This window comes from Schistocerca piceifrons, chromosome 1 (genome assembly GCF_021461385.2).
Source record: "Schistocerca piceifrons isolate TAMUIC-IGC-003096 chromosome 1, iqSchPice1.1, whole genome shotgun sequence".
Lineage (NCBI taxonomy): Eukaryota > Metazoa > Arthropoda > Insecta > Orthoptera > Acrididae > Schistocerca > Schistocerca piceifrons.
In genome coordinates this window covers 616,421,581-616,448,009 of record NC_060138.1, presented here as the reverse complement: position 1 = coordinate 616,448,009, position 26,429 = coordinate 616,421,581, and the positions used below count along the sequence as shown (strand labels likewise).

The 26,429-nt window shown below is 43.6% G+C and overlaps 1 pseudogene; it reads left to right on the top strand.

Moving 5' to 3' along the window:
- The window catches only part of LOC124756830, a 32,859-nt pseudogene extending 13,783 nt beyond the window's left edge, over window positions 1-19,076 (top strand).
- The last annotated feature ends 7,353 nt before the right edge of the window (window positions 19,077-26,429 follow it).

Below are 26,429 nucleotides of genomic sequence, written 5' to 3'. Positions count from 1 at the left end.
CGCGATCGATGAAAATGGCAAAAATGATGGAGAGTCAGAATGACGAAATTGTTAACATGGCGAACTCGCCAACACAGGAGAACAGTATGATGAATAATGAAGTAGAAAATAATTTAATAAGCAGGGAAAATAGTCCAGCACCAGTTCAAAATTTTTCACAATCAAAAATTTTCAGAATACGAGATTAACGTCAGAAGATTCTGGAATAGTATCGAACACAGATAGCTTTACAGCTATGACGAAAGAAGTTGGTTTTGTGGGAAATGGTAGGGGTGAAAAGAATTTCGAACCAGTTAATATGGAGCAGTTAATGAGTGCAATATTAAATTTGGGATCTGAATTAAAAACAGTGGGATCACAAATAGGAACAATTAAAACTGAGATAGGAACAATGGAAACACGGTTAGACTCACTGGGATCACAGTTACGATCTGAATTAAAAACAGAAATGGGAACTTTGGCAATACAGTTAGAAACTGATATGGGAACAACGGTAACACGGTTAGACTCACGAATAGGGACATCTTTTAAAAACATGAAGGATTAATTAAAGAAAAGAATTAGAGAAGAAGCACAACCGATTTTGAATGCTCACAATGATACATTAATTTCAATAGAAATCAGACAAAAGGAACAGAATAGAGAACAGGAAGAAAGAGATCGCATGATAGTACAAAAATTTTCAGAGTTAAATTTACAACGTTCACACAATAAGGAAGAAATACTTGAACGAATCGAGGAATCCGTACCAAATGACAGAATAAATAACCTAACACAACAGTATGATCAGTTAATTACTAAATGCATCAATACTGAGACCCGAGTCGCGACACTTATGGAAGACGTAAATAAACAGAAAGAACAAATAGGTGACTTATCGGAAAGAGTTGAGGAGATTTCAGATAAATTGACAAGTCTTAATTTAAATGGGGACAGAGATTCAGATGATACAGCTCCATTGCCATTTGCAGAAACCGAAGAGTACCAGAACACAAATAAACATGTTGAAAATCAGGGAAAATTTAATTAACGCATTAAAAGGGAATTTGAGGTGTTACGAAAGCAAGTCAAACAAATTGAAAGCGAAATCGTAGGAAAAGGCAGCAGAAGAAATTTAGAATCACAGACAGCAGAGGGCTTCGAAGAAAATAATTTATTTCATTTACGAGATGCAAAAAGAGAGCGCCAGGTGCGTGAACTTGACAATAATCGACATATGTGCCGTAGCGTGCACAGGGCCCTGAGCTGTAGTGGTGCTATTTCCCTTTTAGTTTTCTGCACTGCTGCCTATTCTTTTACTATTCTTTGTATCTATCAAATAACTCTTCAACTATCAATCTATCTAGAGAGTCGGTAAAGAATAACCGGATATGACTATTTTACCCAAAAGTGATTTCGGAAATTACCGTTTGGACTTACTGTATCTTCAGCAGCATTCATTCGTGGTTTAAACGAAATTTTACCTGTTTACCTTCGTGACAATATTACTTCATATGTTGACGATATTCTTATTGCTAAACGTTCTTGGAGTGAGCATAACAAAATTTTGGATTCATTATTACGTATTTTTGCAAGAGTTTGCATTATAGTGAACTTGGAAAAATCTGAATTTGGTCGTTCTCAGGTGAAATTTCTTGGTCATATTATTTCTACAGAAGGTATTCTTCCTGATCCAGAGAAACTAGACGCTATTCGTAGTTATGCTGTTCCTACTACAAAACGTGATGTTCGTAGTTTCCTTGGTGTCTGTAATTTTCTTAGACGCTTTGTTAGATTGGACAATTTGGCCACACCTAGTTTATGTGAACTATCTGGAAAGAATTCTAATTGGTGTTGGGATGAGGAAGCTAAATCAGAATTTGAACAACTTCGTGATGCTTTAGTTGCTGATCCACTTCTTTCACATCCGGATTTATCTAAAGATTTTTGTTTGACGACGGACTCTTCATACAAAGGCCTAGGTGCACACTTATTTCAATACATAGAAGAAAACGGCGTTACAGTGCAGAAAATTATTGCATTTAGAAGTCGTGTTCTCTCTAAATCAGAAAAGAATTATTCGATTACGCAACTTGAAGCCTTGACTGTTGTTTGGGCTTTCACAAAATTTCGCATATTTTTGAACGGCAGACATACTAAGGTTTACACCGATCATCGAGTTCTGGAATTTCTTATGTCAACAAAATTAACACATGAAAGATTGTCACGATGGGCGCTGTATCTACAGGAATTTGATTTTAGTATTGTTTACATACAGGGTTCTTCAAATATTATTGCTGATGCTATATCACGTGCATCTCTGGATTTGAAACAAATTGCTGAGGAGGACTGCAAAGAAAACAATTATTGTTTGATGTATATTCAAGGTGTTGCGTTTGAAAATTTTATTTCGTCTTCGCTCCAGGACATCGCTAAGGAAACAAGGATCCAATCTGGAGAGACATTAAGGAGAAGTGGAGAAGAAAAGAAAGCGTAGCGATTAGACAGTATTATTTAGTTCGCAACGATATTCATTTTAAACGAAAATCGGTCGACAACTCTGTTTGGTTACTTTGCATTCCTGATGAGTAGGTTAATAAACTGATTTGGTATACACATTTCAGTTATGCACACATTGGTCCCAGAAAATGCTTTCATAAATTACGAGAAAATTGCTACTTCAGTAATATGGAAAAACGTATTCGATCTATTCTTGCCAAATGCAAATTACACTCCTGGAAATTGAAATAAGAACACCGTGAATTCATTGTCCCAGGAAGGGGAAACTTTATTGACACATTCCTGGGGTCAGATACATCACATGATCACACTGACAGAACCACAGGCACATAGACACAGGCAACAGAGCATGCACAATGTCGGCACTAGTACAGTGTATATCCACCTTTCGCAGCAATGCAGGCTGCTATTCTCCCATGGAGACGATCGTAGAGATGCTGGATGTAGTCCTGTGGAACGGCTTGCCATGCCATTTCCACCTGGTGCCTCAGTTGGACCAGCGTTCGTGCTGGACGTGCAGACCGCGTGAGACGACGCTTCATCCAGTCCCAAACATGCTCAATGGGGGACAGATCCGGAGATCTTGCTGGCCAGGGTAGTTGACTTACACCTTCTGCCGGTCTAGGAATGGTAGAACGATGGGTTCGATGACGGTTTGGATGTACCGTGCACTATTCAGTGTCCCCTCGACGATCACCAGTGGTGTACAGCCAGTGTAGGAGATCGCTCCCCACACCATGATGCCGGGTGTTGGCCCTGTGTGCCTCGGTCGTATGCAGTCCTGATTGTGGCGCTCACCTGCACGGCGCCGAACACGCATACGACCATCATTGGCACCAAGGCAGAAGCGACTCTCATCGCTGAGGACGACACGTCTCCATTCGTCCCTCCATTCACGCCTGTCGCGACACCACTGGAGGCGGGCTGCACGATGTTGGGGCGTGAGCGGAAGACGGCCTAACGGTGTGCGGGACCGTAGCCCAGCTTCATGGAGACGGTTGCGAATGGTCCTCGCCGATACCCCAGGAGCCATTCGACGGCCAACACCGCGGTTCCTGGTGTGTCCGCTGTGCCGTGCGTGTGATCAGCCCTCTCGCAGTGTCCAGAGCAAGTATGGTGGGTCTGACACACCGGTGTCAATGTGTTCTTTTTTCCATTTCCAGGAGTGTATGTCAAAAGGCTAGGCCGCCAACTACACTCCTGGAAATGGAAAAAAGAACACATTGACACCGGTGTGTCAGACACACCATACTTGCTCCGGACACTGCGAGAGGGCTGTACAAGCAATGATCACACGCACGGCACAGCGGACACACCAGGAACCGCGGTGTTGGCCGTCGAATGGCGCTAGCTGCGCAGCATTTGTGCACCGCCGCCGTCAGTGTCAGCCAGTTTGCCGTGGCATACGGAGCTCCATCGCAGTCCTTAACACTGGTAGCATGCCGCGACAGCGTGGACGTGAACCGTATGTGCAAATGACGGACTTTGAGCGAGGGCGTATAGTGGGCATGCGGGAGGCCGAATTGCTCAACACGTGGGGCGTGAGGTCTCCACAGTACATCGATGTTGTCGCCAGTGGTCGGCGGAAGGTGCACGTGCCCGTCGACCTGGGACCGGACCGCAGCGACGCACGGATGCACGCCAAGACCGTAGGATCCTACGCAGTGCCGTAGGGGACCGCACCGCCACTTCCCAGCAAATTAGGGACACTGTTGCTCCTGGGGTATCGGCGAGGACCATTCGCAACCGTCTCCATGAAGCTGGGCTACGGTCCCGCACACCGTTAGGCCGTCTTCCGCTCACGCCCCAACATCGTGCAGCCCGCCTCCAGTGGTGTCGCGACAGGCGTGAATGGAGGGACGAATGGAGACGTGTCGTCTTCAGCGATGAGAGTCGCTTCTGCCTTGGTGCCAATGATGGTCGTATGCGTGTTTGGCGCCGTGCAGGTGAGCGCCACAATCAGGACTGCATATGACCGAGGCACACAGGGCCAACACCCGGCATCATGGTGTGGGGAGCGATCTCCTACACTGGCCGTACACCACTGGTGATCGTCGAGGGGACACTGAATAGTGCACGGTACATCCAAACCGTCATCGAACCCATCGTTCTACCATTCCTAGACCGGCAAGGGAACTTGCTGTTCCAACAGGACAATGCACGTCCGCATGTATCCCGTGCCACCCAACGTGCTCTAGAAGGTGTAAGTCAACTACCCTGGCCAGCAAGATCTCCGGATCTGTCCCCCATTGAGCATGTTTGGGACTGGATGAAGCGTCGTCTCACGCGGTCTGCACGTCCAGCACGAACGCTGGTCCAACTGAGGCGCCAGGTGGAAATGGCATGGCAAGCCGTTCCACAGGACTACATCCAGCATCTCTACGATCGTCTCCACGGGAGAATAGCAGCCTGCATTGTTGCGAAAGGTGGATATACACTGTACTAGTGCCGACATTGTGCATGCTCTGTTGCCTGTGTCTATGTGCCTGTGGTTCTGTCAGTGTGATCATGTGATGTATCTGACCCCAGGAATGTGTCAATAAAGTTTCCCCTTCCTGGGACAATGAATTCACGGTGTTCTTATTTCAATTTCCAGGAGTGTATTTCTCACAGAGCACCGTTGTTTCCTATCATTCCAGCGAAATTAATGGACATGGCTGCAGTCGATTTGTTCGGTCCAGTGGTTCGTTCTACTAATCGTTTTGCGTACATTTTGGTAGCAGTGGAACTGACATCAAAATATGTGTGTTTTACACCTTTACGCAAAGCAACAGCTCGTTCAGTATCTAACGCTTTCATCAAACATTTTCTTAAAGAAGTGGGTCATGTTGATAAGGTTATATCAGATAATGGATCACAGTTTCGCTCTAAAATTTGGCTTCGTACTCTACGGCGTCGTAAGATTAAACCAATTTTCATTTCACTTTTTCACCCTCAATCTAACGCTTCAGAGAGATGGATGAATGAAATCAATAAACTGTGTCGACTTTATTGTCATCAGAATCACAGAACGTGGGATCAGTATCTTCATACTTTTCAAAACATTCTGAATGAACTCCCTAATGATTCAACTTCATTACCGCCTATATTGATATTAAAAAATAAAGTACCGACAAATCGCATTTATGAAATCGTTCCTTTTCCGCCTTCACGGAAACTGCGGCATTCTGAAGTTGTGAATCTGGCTCTACGAAACATCGCACCTGCGGCTGCTAGAAGAGAGAAATCAGCTAAGCGTCCTGGTCGTTTAAAAACTTTGTCAGTTGGTCTCACCGTTTGTCTCACAAAGGAAAAGGCTTGTGTCGCAAATTTTTTCTGCTTTATAACGGTCCATATAGAGTTCGCAAAATTATTCATGATAACACTGTCGAAGTAGAAACTCTTAAATCTCAACGCTCTAAGGGAATACATCATACATCGAACGTTAAAATGTTTGTGGAATGATATACTTTTGAAAAACTAACAGTTGTACTTAAACACGCAGAGAATACAAGGATACCGCGCCGTGTTCTGGTAGCGGCACGTACTCAAAGCGACAGTCAAGTCTGCGCGCCGCACAAGGCAGTCGTTGACCGCAAACAGTTACTTTCTACGTCACGCGTACCTACAGCTGATCGAGCGCTCAGTGCGAAATCACTGACAGCCGTAAACAACTACACAGTCTAATTTCTCCGAATAAATTTAGTATAAAGCTATAGTGACTTGATAAATTATGTTATTAACGTTCAGTATTTTTCAGGATACGGTTGTATAAAATTTTTAAGAACTTCAGGTAAATTCTGTGTGTGTCCGACGTTAAGAGGACTTGTTATCGAGAAAATTTCAGGAAGAATGTAATTTCGAAGAAGAAACTAATAAACTAAAAAGGTAACTATTAATTGAGTTTATTTTTCAGGTAACATATTTCCACTTAGGTACGTACTTTAGACGTAATTTGCTGCTTGCGATTACGTGATTTATACTTTGTGCTAAATTTTATGTTCTATGAATTTACTTGTGAAGCGACGTGCTTGCGTACATTTGCTGATTTTGACAATGTTATATTAATGAACAGGGTTGTTACTTGTGTTTATTATGGATCGCTTGGCTGCTATGCTTTTTCACTGATGTCACATTTTTTTAATTATGTGCCTGCTGTGCTTATTTATTTAAATTATAATTGTCACCTGATTAATTGTGCTGATATGGTTATGTATGTAGGTTATACTTTGTGATTTTTCTGCTTGCGCCTTCATGTTTACTTATTACATATGAACATTTATTTGCTTATGCTGATACGATGCTAATGACCTGTTTATTATGTAAGATATATATTTCCTGCTTTGCGTATGGATTGCATATTTACACATTTCTGTTTTGTTGTCGTAACTACTCTTTTATTTCGTATATAGAAATGCTGATATACTGTGTACGAACATAGAGTTTAGGTTACACTATGGTATTAACTATAGATTGTTTGCTTGGCAGAGCCTCGTTGTAGGTTTTGTGCTACATCCATTTGTTGACATTCTGTTCTCTACTGGTATATTTACTCGCTATTGCATGTTTTGCTTACGCTCAGTGCCTTATATTTTAAGATAAGAAAAGGAACTGCTATAATTCTACGAACGACATTGGTACAAGAAACTTTATTGAAGTCACATGAGCTTGAGGTTTTATGGAAGCTGTATAAATTTATGCTAATAGGAAGAAAGCTAACGACATGACATACCAACACTAGGTTTAGACCATTGACAGTTATTACACTGCATTCTTCGTGAGCAATTGAAATAGCAAGTGACACTTGACACAAGAAATACTCCACATGTTTGCTTCGGTTTCGCCATGAGTCTTGAAGTGATGTACACACTGTGAAATTTTCTATTACGATCATTCACACTCCATACTCGCACTTACTTACTGAAAGTTATTCAAACTAAAGGCTGTTAGAGGTCATGTATGCATTTCTTTTATTTAATGATGGACAAGGTAACCAAAATGTATTTTATAATTCATAATGAGTAGAGGATTTGGATCAGATGGATTACACAGAGGTTGTGTGTGGACATTGTGTCTTCGGATTGTATGGGATGATGAATTGAAGTTTGCACTAGGATTTTATCTGTACTTGTTCGAGGAGACTGACTAGAGGAAAGAGTTGTTATGGAAGTGAAATGATATTGGCGGTAAGGTTTATATGTATCGACGTATTGAAGAGGTATTATTGAGGTATTGAGATAGTGTGAAGTTGATGATTATTGGAGTTTTGGTGGACAAGAGGTAAGGGAAATGATACTGATGATAAGGGACTGCAACTGCTGTGTTCGGATGCAGGCTGAGTTGCCATCCCTTCGCTCACAGCTTCAGGCAGTGCTGGCTTCGGTCACACAGCTTGAGGCTGTTGCCAATGGGCATCACTGTGGGGGTCCGGATGGGGGTTTGTCGGGGATGGCCAGCTCGTCCCACGCATCCCCTGATCGGACTAAGACTGTGGTTGCCCGGGATACTGCCCGCATTGAGGCTGATCCCTCACCTGTGGTAGAGTGGGAGGTCGTTTCAAGGTGTGGCAGGGGGCGAAAGACATTCCGGAGGGCTGAACGGAAAGCCTCTCCAGTTTGTCTGACGAACCGGTTTCAGGCTCTGTCTCAGGCTGATACTGATCTTCGGCCTGACACGGCTGCTTGTCCTGTTCCAGAGGTTGCCCCTCAGTCTGCAAGATCCGGGCAGTTGCAGAGGGTGGGCTTACTGGTAGTTGGGAGCTCCAACGTCAGGCGCGTAATGGGGCCCCTTAGGGAAATGGCAGCAAGAGAGGGGAAGAAAACCAATGTGCACTCCGTGTGCATACCGGGGGGAGTCATTCCAGATGTGGAAAGGGTGCTTCCGGATGCCATGAAGGGTACAGGGTGCACCCATCTGCAGGTGGTCGCTCATGTCGGCACCAATGATGTGTGTCGCTATGGATCGGAGGAAATCCTCTCTGGCTTCCGGCGGCTATCTGATTTGGTGAAGACTGCCAGTCTCGCTAGCGGGATGAAAGCAGAGCTCACCATCTGCAGCATCGTCGACAGGACTGACTGCGGACCTTTGGTACAGAGCCGAGTTGAGGGTCTGAATCAGAGGCTGAGACGGTTCTGCGACCGTGTGGGCTGCAGATTCCTCGACTTGCGCCATAGGGTGGTGGGGTTTCGGATTCCGCTGGATAGATCAGGAGTCCACTACACGCAACAAGCGGCTACACGGGTAGCAGGGGTTGTGTGGCGTGGGCTGGGCGGTTTTTTTAGGTTAGAAGGCCTTGGGCAAGTACAGAAAGGGCAACAGCCTCAACGGGTGCGGGGCAAAGTCAGGACATGCGGGGACCAAGCAGCAATCGGTATTGTAATTGTCAACTGTCGAAGCTGCATTGGTAAAGTACCGGAACTTCAAGCGCTGATAGAAAGCACCGAAGCTGAAATCGTTATAGGTACAGAAAGCTGGCTTAAGCCAGAGATAAATTCTGCCGAAATTTTTACAAAGGTACAGACGGTGTTTAGAAAGGATAGATTGCATGCAACCGGTGGTGGAGTGTTCGTCGCTGTTAGTAGTAGTTTATCCTGTAGTTAAGTAGAAGTGGATAGTTCCTGTGAATTATTATGGGTGGAGGTTACACTAAACAACCGAACTAGGTTAATAATTAGCTCCTTTTACCGACCTCCCGACTCAGCAGCATTAGTGGCAGAACAACTGAGAGAAAATTTGGAATACATTTCACATAAATTTTCCCAGCATGTTATAGTCTTAGGTGGAGATTTCAATTTACCAGATATAGACTGGGACACTCAGATGTTTAGGACGGGTGGTAGGGACAGAGCATCGAGTGACATTATACTGAGTGCACTATCCTAAAATTACCTCGAGCAATTAAACAGAGAACCGACTCGTGGAGATAACATCTTGGACCTACTGATAACAAACAGACCCGAACTTTTCGACTCTGTATGTACAGAACAGGGAATCAGTGATCATAAGGCCGTTGCAGCATCCCTGAATATGGAAGTTAATAGGAATATAAAAAAAGGGAGGAGGGTTTATCTGTTTAGCAAGAGTAATAGAAGGCAGATATCAGACTACCTAACAGATCAAAACGAAAATTTCTGTTCCGACACTGACAATGTTGAGTGTTTATGGAAAAAGTTCAAGGCAATCGTAAAATGCGTTTTAGACAGGTACGTGCCGAGTAAAACTGTGAGGGACGGGAAAAACCCACCGTGGTACAACAACAATGTTAGGACACTACTGCGAAAGCAAAGAGAGCTCCACTCCAAGTTTAAACGCAGCCAAAACCTCTCAGACAAACAGAAGCTAAACGATGTCAAAGTTAGCGTAAGGAGGGCTATGCGTGAAGCGTTCATTGAATTCGAAAGTAAAATTCTATGTACCGACTTGACAGAAAATCCTAGGAAGTTCTGGTCTTACGTTAAATCAGTAAGTGGCTCGAAACAGCATATCCAGACACTACGGGATGATGGCATTGAAACAGAGGATGACACGCGTAAAGCTGAAATACTAAACACCTTTTTCCAAAGCTGTTTCACAGAGGAAGACCGCACTGCAGTTCCTTCTCTAAATCCTCGCACAAACGAAAAAATGGCTGACATCGAAATAAGTGTCCAAGGAATAGAAAAGCAACTGGAATCACTCAATAGAGGAAAGTCCACTGGACCTGACGGGATACCAATTCGATTCTACACAGAGTACGCGAAAGAACTTGCCCCCCTTCTAACAGCCGTGTACCGCAAGTCTCTAGAGGAACGGAGAGTTCCAAATGATTGGAAAAGAGCACAGATAGTCCCAGTCTTCAAAAAGGGTCGTCGAGCAGATGCGCAAAACTATAGACCTATATCTCTTACGTCGATCTCTTGTAGAATTTTAGAACATGTTTTTTGCTCGCGTATCATGTCATTTCTGGAAACCCAGAATCTACTATGTAGGAATCAACATGTATTCCGGAAACAGCGATCGTGTGAGACCCAACTCGCTTTATTTGTTCATGAGACCCAGAAAATATTAGATACAGGCTCCCAGGTAGATGCTATTTTTCTTGACTTCCGGAAGGCGTTCGATACAGTTCCGCACTGTCGCCTGATAAACAAAGTAAGAGCCTACGGAACATCAGACCAGCTGTGTGGCTGGATTGAAGAGTTTTTAGCAAACAGAACACAGCATGTTGTTATCAATGGAGAGACGTCTACAGACGTTAAAGTAACCTCTGGCGTGCCACAGGGGAGTGTTATGGGACCATTGCTTTTCACAATATATATAAATGACTTAGTATATAGTGTCGGAAGTTCCATGCGGCTTTTCGCGGATGATGCTGTAGTATACAGAGAAGTTGCAGCATTAGAAAATTGTAGCGAAATGCAGGAAGATCTGCAGCGGATAGGCACTTGGTGCAGGGAGTGGCAACTGACCCTTAACATAGACAAATGTAATGTATTGCGAATACATAGAAAGAAGGATCATTTATTGTATGATTATATGATAGCGGAACAAACACTGGTAGCAGTTACTTCTGTAAAATATCTGGGAGTATGCGTGCGGAACGATTTGAAGTGGAATGATCATATAAAATTAATTGTTGGTAAGGCGGGTACCAGGTTGAGATTCATTGGGAGAGTCCTTAGAAAATGTAGTCCATCAACAAAGGAGGTGGCTTACAAAACACTCGTTCGACCTATACTTGAGTATTGTTCATCAGTGTGGGATCCGTACCAGATCGGTCTGACGGAGGAGATAGAGAAGATCCAAAGAAGAGCGGCGCGTTTCGTCACAGGGTTATTTGGTAACCGTGAAAGCGTTACGGAGATGTTTAATAATCTCAAGTGGCAGACTCTGCAAGAGAGGCGCTCTGCATCGCGGTGTAGATTGCTCGCCAGGTTTCGAGAGGGTGCGTTTCTGGATGAGGTATCGAACATATTGCTTCCCCTTACTTATACCTCCCGAGGAGATCACGAATGTAAAATTAGAGAGATTAGAGCGCGCACGGAGGCTTTCAGACAGTCGTTCTTCCCGCGAACCATACGCGACTGGAACAGGAAAGGGAGGTAATGACAGTGGCACGTAAAGTGCCCTCCGCCACACACCGTTGGGTGGCTTGCGGAGTATCAATGTAGATGTAGATGTAGATGTATCGACGTAAGAGGTATTATTGAAGTATTAAGATTATGTGATGCTGATGATTATTGGAGTTTTGGTGGATAAGAGGTAAAATAAGTGAGGAGCATATTTTTTTTTTTTTTTTGTTGGATTATATGGAACAAGGAGGATGAAGATGGCAGACTATAACACTCAAGTGGAAGGAAAATTATCTACACGCACACTTTGTTAAATCAATAAGCAGTTTATACCTTTTTTTTTTTTTTTTTTTTTTTTTTTTTTTTTTTTTTTTTTTTTTTTTTTTTTTTTTTTTTGGAGAGAGGAAGTATTTGCATGTCTTGACACACTGACAGTTGTTCAGCAACCGTTCATTTGATTTGGCTTGGCAAATGACTATGACGTTGACTTACTATTATTGACTGTTATACACTGCTGCCACTACTACTCGATACACATGTTGAACATCAAATTTTTGACAGAATTGCATTTACACAGTTAACACCATTCAATTAGAAAAATCAGTGAGTGTGTTTTGTGTGTTTCCTTTCCTAACCCCAAATAATTGGTACCGACCTACATCCTAAATATTATTTTATTTGTTTGTTATGGCTTGCACCGGCACCCATAAATATTACAGGTTTACTGATACTTGTGTATTTGTAATAGTTAATATGACAATTACCTGATACCATTTGTGTGTTTGTTATAATTTGTATGTTTAGTGTAAGAGCATTGATAATAATTTTGTAAAAGCAATTGTGTGTGCATTCAAACGGTTGTTCGTGCTTACACGTATTAACATTGGTGGGTGCCACTTGGAAATGTTTAATTTCTGCTGATGAACTCAGATGAACTGTCTATTTAGCGACAGTGAATATTATGGACTATTACCCGCACCTGCTCAACATTGCTGGGTGCCACTGTTGGAACTGCTCCTACTGAAATGATGTCACTTGTTGGTGTCTACACCTGTTCAACATTGCTGGGTGCCAGTGTTGGAACTACTTCTGCTGAAATGATGTCACTTGGTGTCTGCACCTGTTCAACATTGCTGGGTGCCACTGTTGGAACTGCTTCTACTGAAATGATGTCACTTGTTGGTGTCTGCACCTGTTCATCATTGCTGGGTGCCACTGATGGAACTGCTTCTACTGAAATGATGTCACTTGTTGGTGTCTGCACCTGTTCAACATTGCTGGGTGCCACTGATGGAATTGCTTCTACTGAAATGATGTCACTTGTTGGTGTCTGCACCTGTTCAACATTGCTGGGTGCCACTGATGGAACTGCTTCTACTGAAATGATGTTACTTGTTAGTGTCTGCACCTGTTCAACATTGCTGGGTGCCACTGATGGAACTCCTTCTACTGAAATCATGTCACATGTTGGTGTCTGCACCTGTTCAACACTGCTGGGTGCCACTGATGGAACTGCTTCTAATGAAATGATGTCATTTGTTCGTGTCTGCACCTATTCAACATTGCTGGGTGCCACTGATGGAACTGCTTCTACTGAAATGATGTCACTTGTTGGTGTCTGCACCTGTTCAACATTGCTGGGTGCCACTGATGGAACTGCTGCTACTGAGATAATGTCACTTGTTGGTGTCTGCGCCTGCTCGCCATTTCTGGGTGCCACTGTTGGAGCTATTTAAATACTGCTGAAGAAATGTTATGAGACTGCTATTTGCACCTGTTGAACATTACTGGGTGCTACTGCTGGAACTGTCAACTACTCTGCGGAGTGCTACTTGTTTATTGAACTACTGAAAAGATTTTATGTGAATATTTGTATAAACTAATTTTTTGTGTACTTACTGTTTATGAAATGTTATGAGACTCTTACCTACACCTATTTGTCATTGCTGGTGCCATTGATTGAATGATACTTGTGTAAACTATTACGTAAAATCGCATGTATGCAAGCATTTGTATTCCTTACTGTATTTTATATATTAGGTCATTGAAGGGTCGGTGCAAAGCCAAAGTTTTTTAGTTATGTGGTATTAACTTATTAATATTATCTTTTATTTTTGTCTGTATTTTTTTGGACGAATTTGGTGGTATTTTCACCACCAATGCGGCCAAAAGTACCATCAAATTCTAGCCCGTGGAGGAGGGGCATATGAAAGGTGGCTACACTGAGTCACAGCGCCAGAGATTGCGCCAAAGAGTATTATTTAGCCGCCTCCACTGGGGATTAGTAGTTCAGAAGTTGCCATGGGCAGTAGTAGTTCAGAGGTTGCCGTTGGCAGTGCTTGTTGAGAGAATGTCGATAAAAAAATGGTTCAAATGGCTCTGAGCATTATAGGACTTAACATCTATGGTCATCAGTCCCCTAGATCTTAGAACTAATTAAACCTAACTAACCTAATGACAGCACACAACACCCAGTCATCACGAGGCAGAGAAAATCCCTGACCCCGCCGGGAATCGAACCCGGGAACCCGGGCGTGGGAAGCGAGAACGCTACCGCACGACCACGAGATGCGGGCGAATGTCGATAGCAGTACTAGTTAAGGGCATGTCGTGTGCAGCTGTTCTGTTGAGCAAGACACCAGACGCTGTTCGATTGGGGATGTTGTAATGATCACAGTGTATTTTTCGTCAATATATATGAAGGTAAGAAAATTTTTTTTTTATTTCAAATTTCCTAAATAACAATGCCTCTTGGTCGCAGGTTCAGTCAACAAAGCATCTGGCTTGTGTTCATGTATTAGACTGTAATTCTGGTTTCTATATGCAATTATCGTATTTATGGTTTTTTAATTACTTCATTGTAAATGGTGTTTAAAATATCTTGTCGTATTGAGGAAGAACCGTGCCAGATGTGTACGTTGAATCTCACTTCCACACACAGAACAGTTACACTTGTGCCTTGTTGTTTCGTAGCTTCTATAGTTGCTGGGGACTTAATTAATTAATTGTGTTAACGGAAATTTCCTTTCATTCTTTACTGTTATTCTATGCAGTCAGATTGCGTACTAATACTACTCAGGGCCAACCGGTCACGAGACTGCGTAATCGGACAAACAGCGACTAAAATTAAAATTATTTGCATTATATTTAATAAGCCCCCATGCACATTCCTGGCCAAGAGAAGTCAACTAGTATTAAACAAAGGCCTTAAACTCTCCGCCACTCGCGCGACAGTTTCAACACCATTACACGCACGCGGACTGTTAGTCCGTATTACATTTAATAACTGTTCGACGAATAATTTTAACAGTTTTGTTTAGAATTATAATATGTTTGATCATGGGTAGTAAAAACAAAGAGCTGAATTCGTAAATATTACATATCTGAGCACCTAAAATAACGTTTGCTATAATCACAGAAATTACCTTTCATTCTGTTTTTCCGTTGTTTTTAAGACTGAGGTTTAAGCAACACTTATTTTCAGTAAAAGCTTCACAATTTTTTTCAGATAAAAGGTAATTTACGGCACAATGTCTGTTTCAGGCAAATCGTTCAGCGTGGTTTGCTATTGTCACTACACTCACACCGCTGGTATGCAGCAACCTTTTCCAGGCACACAATTTTTTTCGCACGCCTTGCAACAAAATCTTGCTGGCCTGTTTTTCTTCCTATCACAGAAGTTGCATCTTCCGCAAATAGTTGCTTGCGCAACTCTTGGAGTTAAATCTGGTTTCGGTAATACCAAAATTCCCGTTGTACGGTATTTAGTTGGTTTACCTTTATTGACAAATAATCCTGCAACAATTTTCTGGCAAGGGCTTTCAGATAGCCTTTTCTGGGAATGGTTGAGTTTCAATTCGTCTCATAAATTACGTATCCATCGATTCCAACAACATTCAGAAGAGAGAAAAAAATTATAAGTTCTTTTCTTCTGATAATTCTCGTCACAGAATACGTACATTTCATCTCATCAACCTTATCCACACCAGATTTGGTATCATTATAAAATGTGATGATTTCTGGCTTTTACTTTTCCGAATCACTGTCAAAATACTGTCTTCATAACGTTAAGTAGATACCGTCAAAACAACTTTCTCTTTCTTATGCTTGTTAGAAATGTGTCATATTCCTTCTAAACGCAAAGATGCTAGATTCCAGAGGCGGTCTGTTGCTACTGTCATAAATGGAGGAATCCCTCTCTTATTTCTTCTAATTGTTTCAACCATTGTCTGCTTGTCGTTTTCAAACAAGTCAACCGCAAGTGCCATTGATGTGAACCAGTTATCACATGTTACAATACTACCAGATGTAGATATGCATTTCACCAGTCTTTGGACCATAGCATGAGGTGTGTTTTCACAAAAATGTGGGCAATTCATCTGTTTTCCACAGTATGTTTCTAAATGACATGTATAAAACCTCTTCGCATCAGTAAGTGCTAACATTTTTATACCTGATTTTGCCAGTTTTGATGGAATGTGTCGTATAAATGCGCATCTGCTGCTAAATGCATCCAACGTTTCATCTGCTGGAATTCGTTCTGATAAACTATAACGCTACTTGCAGATTTCATCGAACTGATCGATCAAGATTGGGAGGGCGGTTAATTTGTCTGCCCACTGAAAGTCTGAAGTACTCCACTCCAGTACCATCTGCAGCCCAGAGATACAGTAAACTTGTGTGTGATGTTCCTAGAACATCCGCCAAGAAAAGAAGTCGTGTACATGATTTGACTTCCGCGATGTTAGTGTCTGCAGCATCTATTTCCTTGGAATATTTACGACGAATGATAGATATGTAAATATTAGTTCAGCGAATAATTTCTTCTAAAATATCGTCTGTGAAAAAAAGCTCTGAACAATCAGTTGGACACTTGGCCTTTTTTTTGTGTACCTATGACTCCAAGTAAATGGTTGACAAGATTATGTTGATCTTTTCTTACTCAACTGTTTTGAATCAGAGATTGATGACTCCACTGCATACCACCCTTCTCAACATATAAGTCAAATTTATTGATTCTGTCATTTTGGTCCAGAGAGCACTCACTCAGAATTCGATCACTTTCGAAGATTGACTCTGCAGCACTACAATCTTCGTTAGCAATCTCTTCGTCCAGTCGTTTCAACCTCTGCTTGTCGCGCACCATTCTTCTGAAAGTAATAAAAAAGGAGAATATAATTACCAGAAAAATAGCCTTGTACCTGCTATACATTATAGGAGAACTGACGACAGAAGACACTAACAAGAATGTGCGCTAGCGGACTGACAATCCCCACCTCATCAGTTTGCTGCTTCAGATAGTAATGACTGTCTACAATTGTTGCCAGTGATTCGTTAAGGAAGGAGGGGAAGATAGAAAATGCCGCTAACTGAAATCTTCAATTCTTAATTCAATGTTGACCAGAAGATAAATCCACGGATTCACCGTCCGGCGTGCATGGAACGGTTTGAGGAAGAAATTTCTCAGAATGTACGTTTCGAGCATAGCATTATATGGTAGTGAAACATGGACCATGGGAAAACCAGAAAAGATGAAAATTGAAGCGTATGAGATGTGGTGCTACCGTCGAATGTTGACAGTTAGTTTGCCTGATACGGTAAGGAATGAGGGGTTTTTGCGCAGAATTGGAGAGGGAAAGAGTATGAGGAAAACACTGACAAGAAGAAGGAATAGGGTGATAGGACCTCTCTTAAGAAATAAGGGAATGACTTTTATAGTACTAGAAGGAGCTGCAGAGGATAAGAACGGAAGAGGAAGGGAAATTTTGGAATACATCCACCAAACAATTGAGGACGTAGGTTGCAAGGGCTACTCTGAGACGAAGAGGGTGACACAGGAGAGGAATTCGTGGCGGGTCGCATCACACCAGTCAGAAGACTGATGACACAAGAAAAACATAAAACAAAGACGCATATTGTCCAAGTAACGAAAAAATTCGTCGTTACAACTGTTCGACATTTCAGGTGATGGTAGCTGCTGTTGTCACTGTTCCAGTTAGTATCTTACAGCAGTGACAACAGAAAGAAATATTGCGGTATTTGGCCAATACAGTCCGGCGGCAAACCTGATAATTGTATTTGTGCAATGAAGGTGGCATCCAGCAAACTTCATATTGGCATGAAGTGTACCACATCCTTCGATGCAAGTAATTAGCTTTCAGTGCAACTGTACACCGCAAGTACGAATAGTTTCTTGGACACTCTTTGCCTAAGGAAAGATTACGCAGCGGGGTTCTCTTTCAGAAAACATGTTTGCAGATTCGTTTTTCGTGAAACACGTAACTTGAGACAGGAAACTGCGACAAAAGTTATCGGATACCTCCTAATATAGTTTAGGGTCTTATTTTTCCTGGCGAAAACCAGTCGGAAGCGCCTGCAAAAATATTGATCAATGCTGCCTCATAGCTGTCCATACTGCGAAAGCTTTGGCGGCGCAGAATCTTGTGCACGAACTGACTTCTCGATTACGTCCCATAATCTTTCAATGGGATTCACGTCGGGTGATTTGGGTCACCAAATCATTCGCTTGAACTGTCCGGAATGTTCTTCAAACCAGTCGCAAACAATTATAGTCCGGTGTCATGTTTGGGAACATGAAATCGACGAATGGCGGCAAACTGTCTTCAAGTAGCCGAAAATTATCGGTTCAATTGGATCAGATAATCCAGTCCACACCATTATGGAACTACCACCGGCTTGTACAGTCCCTTGTTGACAACATGGGTCCATGGCTTCGTGGGGTCTGCCCCACACTCGAACGCCATCAGCTCTTACCAATTGAAATTGGGACTCATGTGGCCATGCCACAGTTTTCCAGTCGTCTAGAGTCCAACCAATATGGTCACAATCCCAGCAGATACGCTGCAGGCGATGTCGTGCTGTTAGCAAAGTCGCCTGCTGCTATAGCCCTTTAACGGCAGATTTCGCCAGTCTATTCTGACGGATACGTTCGTCGTACATCACACGTTCGTCTGCGATTATTTCACGCAGCGTTGCTTGTCTGTTGGCAGTGATAACTCTACGCAAACCCCGCTGCTCTCGGTCGTTAATGAAGGCTGTTGGCCACTGCGTTGACCGTGGTGAGAAATAATGCCTGTAATGCGGCATTCTCACCATACTCTTGAACTCTTGACACTGTCGATCCCAAAATACTGAATTCCCTAATGATTTCCGAAAGGGGATGTCCCATGCGCGTAACTCCTACTTCCACTCTGCGTTCAACGTCTGTTGATTCCCGTCGTGCGGGCATAATCACCATAGAAACGTTTTCACATGAATAACCTGAGTTCAAATATCAGCTCCTCCACTGCATTGGCCTTTTGCATCTGGTGTATGCGACACTAGTGCCATTTGTATGTGTGCATATCGCCAGCCTGTGACTTTTGTCATCTGTGTATACCCTCATAGACAGTGAGCGGACGAGTGGCGCACCACAGAGTCTCAAGCACGGTGGCTGTAGATGTGTTTTCCCTTGAAGCTGCAGTGGAGACTTGCGTGCCGCCGTTCGCGCCGAATCAAAACACGACATTTAGGAGTGGTTCCACGTAGTGTTTTGAGCCCTGCCCAAGTACAGTATGCATCATGAGGCTGGGAGTATCCGTGTGTGGACGGTCATCTTCGTACGTGGCGTGCTCTCATAGGGTATAATAAGGTACACAAATCAATCACCGCTGGTGACAGCAGCCAACACAATGCTGACGTGCTAAGGTCAGTATGTGCGCTCTGTTCTTCATGGTATCAGTAAATTATCTTTCTACAAGATATCGCAAGACCGCATAATATCCGTGCTGTAGCAATTTACCTAGATAGACTACATCTAAATGACGCAAATCAGGGCGGCCAAGATTTCAGCTCGCGAGCCATGCCCGGACCCTAGTGGCAAAGCACTCAGCCTAGTTGGCAAGTTTCCTCGATCGCCGCGCCAAGCTGTGTAAGCATAAGGAGGATGGAGAGGGGAAGTGTGTGAAGCTGCAGCATTCAAATCGCACTACAGTGGTACTGCACACGATTTCGTTTTTTATTTCATTACTCAATAGTAGAGATCACAAACAAAACAAATTTCTTCTCAATTGCATAGATCACAAATAAAACAAATTTCCAGTATTATTTAACTATTTTTGACGGGCTGAAGACATAATATAGTTTCTATTTGGTACTAACTGTTGGCATACGGACAGACGCACAAAATTTCACAGAGCTTCACACTCAAGTTGCCACTTATAGGCGACTAATTTAGTTTTACACTCGAAAAAAAATGTCTGTCACACTTACATGTCGATTGAATTGTTATAGGAGTTTTGCAGTCTCGTGATGGACACTGTGACTGAGGAAATTAATGTCGATGTATTGGACAGTTCTAATGCAAAAATATTTTTCATTAAAACTGAAACGGCTCTGAGCACTATGGGACTCAACTGCTGAGGTCATTAGTCCCCTAGAACTTAGAACTAGTTAAACCTAACTAACCTAAGGACATCACAAACATCCATGCCCGAGGCAGGATTCGAACCTGCGACCGTAGCGGTCTTGCGGTTCCAGACTGCAGCGCCTTTAACCGCACGGCCACTTCGGCTGGCTTCATTAAAACTGGAATTATCTTGCAGGTCAGCCAGATACTTTTTCACATGCTCAGGGGCACTTACAGCTGAATTGTCAAACGGTCTCGACAACAGTTTGAAATCAGAAGCAAGATCGACGGCGTCCTCAAAACCTTTTTAAAAGTAGCCTGTGAACTTGGGGGAACTGGACTGCCTTTGTCAGAATGTGCCCCTTTCTCAACGAGACACTCTTTTTAAATTCATGACCGTCGAATCAGAAAGAAGTTAACTTGCAGTGTCTTACTGTGGGCAGTGTACAGTCAAATCCACTTAAAATGCGAAGTCTTCAGTTCATTCAAGATTCCTGCACTCCCTTTTCCTTGATTAATTCAATAATAGCGAGTTTTAAATGTAAAAATCTTTACAGGCATGCCTCTTGACATAACCAGCATACTTTGTAGTAATATATGAAGTCTTCATACTCTTCGAACGTTTTGACTGAGAACTGTTGCAAATGACAATGGAATAATGCGCGAGACTTCAGAAATTTTACTATTCGTAGCATTAATTTTTTCTGGTGTTCCATGCCTGCAAATTTCGCACAAAGTGGTTCATGATGCACAGAATAATGACTCCGGTCTGTGGATCGTTGCAATTTTTTTTTTCTCTTTCATTGTCAACTAAATCTTTAAATTGTTTCTGCGTGGTGTTGAAACGTCGTTTCATAGCATTATGCAGTATTACGTGAAATTCGAAATCACTCCCGTCTCTCCTGCCATTCCCATTCATTTTAAGGGACAGTGACGACGGATCACTATACCGCTTGAACCTGTGAACGTCGCTCAAACCAAGAACAAATAGCGAACAGTAAACAGCACTGACACCGCGATTTTGCTGAAGTGAGTTGCGTCGCTCGTAAAATACCACACCGCAATACTCAATGAAATGTCATTCTGTTCTGGGTACTTCCGAGAAGGAGCGAGCAAATCCGAGTGACAGGCCGGGCCTTGGCCTGCACAAGGCCTGTACCCGCTGCACACGTGAAGTTCGACACGCCATGGCCGGCCCTGATGTAAATGGTAAAGAGGGTACATCATGTCCACATATATACAAGCTGTAAGCCGCGTTTTAGCATAGCGGAGGGTGCATTCACGTACTCACCGAGCGAAACACAATTCCTGTAGTCTCTCAACTTATTCTCATCATCCCTGCATGAGAAATTCGTTGGTTGCACCATGTCAGTCACACAATTCAAAAACGGTTCACTTCACTTTGTAACAAGGCCGTTGGCAGCTGATCCATAACTGTGCAGAAACACATTACATATTCGACCCTGAGACCCAAACCGTCAAAAGTCGCACGAATTTTAATTGATTGTTAGCTCAAGTGCTTATCTTCTACACTTACATCTACATCTACATGGCCACTCTGCAATTCACACTTAAGTGCCTGGCAGAGGGTTGATCCAACCATTTTCATACTACTTCTCTACCATTCCACTCTCGAATGGCATGTGGGAAAAAGGAACACTCAAATCTTTCCGTTCGAGCTCTGATTGCTCTTATTTTGTTATGATGACCAATTCTCCCTAAGTAGGTGGGTGTCAAAAAAATACTTTCGCATTGAGAAGAGAAAGTTGATGGTTGAAATTTCGTCCCCTAGACGTACAACTTACTTAAACCTCACTAACCTAAGGACATCAGACACACCCATGCCCGAGGCAGGATTCGAACCTGCGACCATAGCAGAAGTGTGGTTTCGGACTGAAGCGCCTACAACCGCTCGGTCACAGCGGCCGGCTCCGTCTCCAGTGCCTTGGCCAGCTGTGCTAGGTTTCTCGGTTGAGGATCCATGGCGCGAACAGCACGAATGACGTATTCTCACAGAATCTCGATTGCGTATAAATGCGGAAAATTTGGTGACTAAGGGACTGCAGTAAACTCGTTCTAGTGCTCTATTTGCCACAGGGGTGCACTGGGGACTGTGTGAGACACAGAATTGTCCTGCTGCTAGATGCCAGGAAAAAACGAACTGCGCGTAGGGGTGGACGTGGTCCCCAAGGATAGATGCATGCCGGCCGGTGTGGCCGTGCGGTTAAAGGCGCTTCAGTCTGGAACCGCGTGACCGCTACGGTCGCAGGTTCGAATCCTGCCTCGGGCATGGACGTGTGTGATGTTCTTAGGTTAGTTAGGTTTAAGTAGTTCTAAGTTCTAGGGGACTGATGACCACTGAAGTTAAGTCCCATAGTCCTCAGAGCCATTTGAACATTTTTTTGATAGATGCATACTTTTCTTGGTCGAGTGTGCCCTCCATAATGAGGAGATCACCAAGGGAATGCCGCAAAAATACTCCCTAGTCCATAGCTTTCCCTTGTCCGCCCTAGATACATCCGACGATTGTTACAGGGCTGCATTACACTCCAACAGCCATCTGTCAAATGGAATGTAAAACACGATTCTTCTGAAAAGAGCACCTGTCGCCACTCAGTGGACGAAAAACTGCGGTACTGGTGTGCAAATTCCAGCCATCGTCGCCGACGAACAGCAGTCAGCAAGGGTGCACGAACCAGGCGCCTGCTCAAGAGGTCCATACGCAGCAGCATTCGTTGAACAGTCGGTGAGAAGACACTGCTCTTGGTTCATCTGGGACACCGGGTTCTCAACAGGTGCACGTCTCTTTCCCATTAGACGTCTTCGCAGGCGTCGTTCACCCCTATCTGTGTACCACAAGTGCCTCGACGCTGATGTGGAGAGTGGTAATTTGCTGCGGGAGGTACACTTCAACCACGGTGGCACGCCGTTCCGGAAATGCTTCCTCCCTTTGCCCGAAAGCCAATGATCACGCCCTTTTTGATGTCAGATAAATTGCTCACTTTCCGCATGACGTCAACGAATGCACTACTTCCTATGTTCCTCCCCCCCCCCCCCCCTCTCCTTCGATACGCTTTATTTACCCCCTCCCCCTCATTGTTAGCGTGCCACTTGCCACCTGCACCAGGAGTCTGCGAGTGTTTATCGCACGTTGACGTCGAACATAGTTGACGGTCATGTTAATGTGAAGGGACTGAGTATACGTACACTAAACTTGGGCGCCATCGCCTTCTCTTTCTTCGTGATGGGAACTGTCTTACCTTTAAAGAGACAGGAGTTGAATTCCTGAGAACCCGCCCGAAGACGCAGTGACGGAGGGCAGCCCGCTTTGTCGCCGGCGTCGCGGCGCCGACTGCAGTGCGGCAAGAGGCTAGCAGGCAGCGTCAGAGGACAAAGGCAGGTTCCGCCGGCCGCCAGACGGTCGCGGTCGGCCCGCCGCCGCTGCCGAGATGGAGCCAGAGGGCGGCGCGGCGGACAAACGCCATCAGCGCTGACGACCTCACATAAAGCATTCTGTTTGTCAGCCTGCGAGTCGCACGCGGATTGCTGATTAGCAATTCCATTACGTTCCGCTGGCCGAACCCCTGGTACCCTTTCAATATTTATCGGTCTAATTATGCTGGATGGTCGCACATTACTATACATTTCTGTGCCGTACGTAGAAGGTGTAGTAGCGTCCAACCGTGACCGTACAGGCTACTGAGGGGGACGGCCGTGATGCCCCTGGCGACAATGTTGATCTTAGATTATATGAGAGGCTGAGCTTCTCATTACTTGACGTTATACCTATTACTCCCTGTTGTTTAATTTATTGGATGTGAAAAGACTAACGCAGCGAAGTTGAAAACTATTGGTTTAATATTATGCAAGGAGTAATTATATATTTATACGTTGTGTAACATACCACTAACGTGCGTTTTAAGACGTGTTGTACGTAAATCGGCCAGCAGGCTAGAAAATCATAACTTCTGCATTCTGTCAAGATCCGTTACAACTACCAGCACGTTTGGAAGAGGCGTAGTACACTGACAGAAAAAATCGTAACAGAAAGGAGTTGTGCGTCATAAATGAAGTTAGTTGGCGTTTTTCTACGTTTGTAAGTTGATGTCTACTAAAATTTCGCGGCAGTCGGGTAAGCGTGGCGTTAGTAGCGCCACTATGAGGATACAAATCAGGTTTGTTTCAAGTACACACTGTGACGGAGAAGAATGCCTTTAAGGCAACAAAGACAACATTATTAACACCTCACTCAGTTTGTACGAGGACGCGTAGTTGTGCTGCGAGAAGCTGGGTGTTCTTTCAGCGATATTGCAGAAAGAATTGGTGGGAATGTAGCCACTGTACATCATTGGTGGCAACGGTGGTCGCGAGAACGTACGGCCGCAAGAGACCGGCTTCCGGAAGGCCACGTGGCACTAAAGTACGACAGTGACACAAAGAACTCTTTCAAATCGGTTACTTTAAGTTCGGCTCCGAACCTGTCATCTTGGCGCCAATGACACCAAACCACCGTCATTTGCGACTTCAGTGGTGTCCAGCAAGAGCAGGGCAGGGTGGAAATTCACTATGTGATCAAAAGCGTCCGGACACCTGTTGAACATGTTTTCAAGTTCGTGGCGCCCTCCATGCAGATTTACTGCATGATTAAATGATGATGGCGTCCTCTTGGGTAAAATATTCCGGAGGTAAAATAGTCCCCCATTCGGATCTCCGAGCGGGGACTACTCAAGAGGACGTCGTTATCAGGAGAAAGAAAACTGGTGTTCTACGGATCGGAGCGTGGAATGTCAGATCCCTTAGTCGGGCAGGTAGGTTAGAAAATATAAAAAGGAAAATGGATAGATTAAAGTTGGATATAGTGGGAATTAGTGAAGTTCGGTGGCAGGAGGAACAAGACTTTTGGTCAGGTGAATACAGGGTTATAAATACAAAATCAAATAGGGGTCATGCAGGAGTAGGTTTAATAATGAATAAAAAAAATAGGAGTACGGGTAAGCTACTACAATCAGCATAGTGAACGCATTATTGTGGCCAAGATAGACACGAAGCCCACGCCTACTACATTAGTACAAGTTAATATGCCAACTAGCTCTGCAGATGATGAAGAAATTGATGAAATGTACTATGAGATAAAAGAAATTATTCAGGTAGTGAAGGGAGACGAAAATTTAATAGTCATGGGTGACTGGAATTCGAGAGTAGGAAAAGGTAGAGAAGGAAACGTAGTAGGTGAATACGGATTGGGGGAGGGAAATGAAAGAGGAAGCCGCCTGGTAGAATTACGTGCAGAGCATAACTTAATCATAGCTAACACTTGGTGCAAGAATCATGAAAGAAGGCTGTATACATGGAAGAACCCTGGAGATACTAAAAGGTATCAGATAGATTATATAATGGTAAGACAGAGATTTAAGAACTAGGTTTTAAATTGTAAGACATTTCCAGGGGCAGATGTGGACTCTGACCACAATCTATTGGTTATGAACTGTAGATTAAAACTGAAGAAACTACAAAAAGGTGGGAAGTTAAGGAGATGGGACCTGGATAAACTAAAAGAACCAGAGTTTGTACAGAGTTTCAGGGAGAGGATAAGGGAACAATTGACAGGAATGGGGGAAAGAAATATAGTAGAAGAGGAATGGGTAGCTTTGAGGGATGAAACAGTGACGGCAGCGGAGGATCAAATAGGTAAAAAGACGAGGGCTGGTGGAAACCCTTGGGTAACAGAAGAAATATTGAATTTAATTGATGAAAGGAGAAAATATAAAAATGCAGTAAATGAAGCAGGCAGAAAGGAATACAAACGTCTCAAAAATGAGATCTACAGGAAGTGCAAAATGGCTAAGCAGGCATGGCTAGAGGACAAATGTAAGGATGTAGAGGCTCATCTCACTAGGAGTAAGATAGATACTGCCTACAGGAAAATTAAAGAGACCTTTGGAGAAAGGAGAACCACTTGCATCAATATCAAGAGCTTTTATGGAAACCCAGTTCTAAGCAAAGAAGGGAAAGCAGAAGGGTGGAAGGAGTATATAGAGGATCTATACAAGGGCGATGTACTTGAGGACAATATTATGGAAATGGAAGAGGATGTAGATGAAGATGAAATGGGAGATATGATACTGCGTGAAGAGTTTGACAGAGCACTGAATGACCTGAGTCGAAACAAGGCCCCGGGTGTAGACAACATTCGATTAGAACTACTGACAGCCTTGGGAGAGCCAGTCCTGACAAAAATCTACCATCTGGTGAGCAAGATGTATGAGACAGGCGAAATACCCTCAGACTTCAAGAAGAATATAATAATTCCAATCCCAAAGAAAGCAGGTGTTGACAGATGTGAAAATTACCAAACTATCAGTTTAATAAGTCACAGCTGCAAAATACTAACGCGAATTCTTTACGGACGAATGGAAAAACTGATAGAAGCCAACCTCGGGGAAGATCAATTTGGATTCCGTAGAAATGTTGAAACACGAGAGGGAATGCTGACC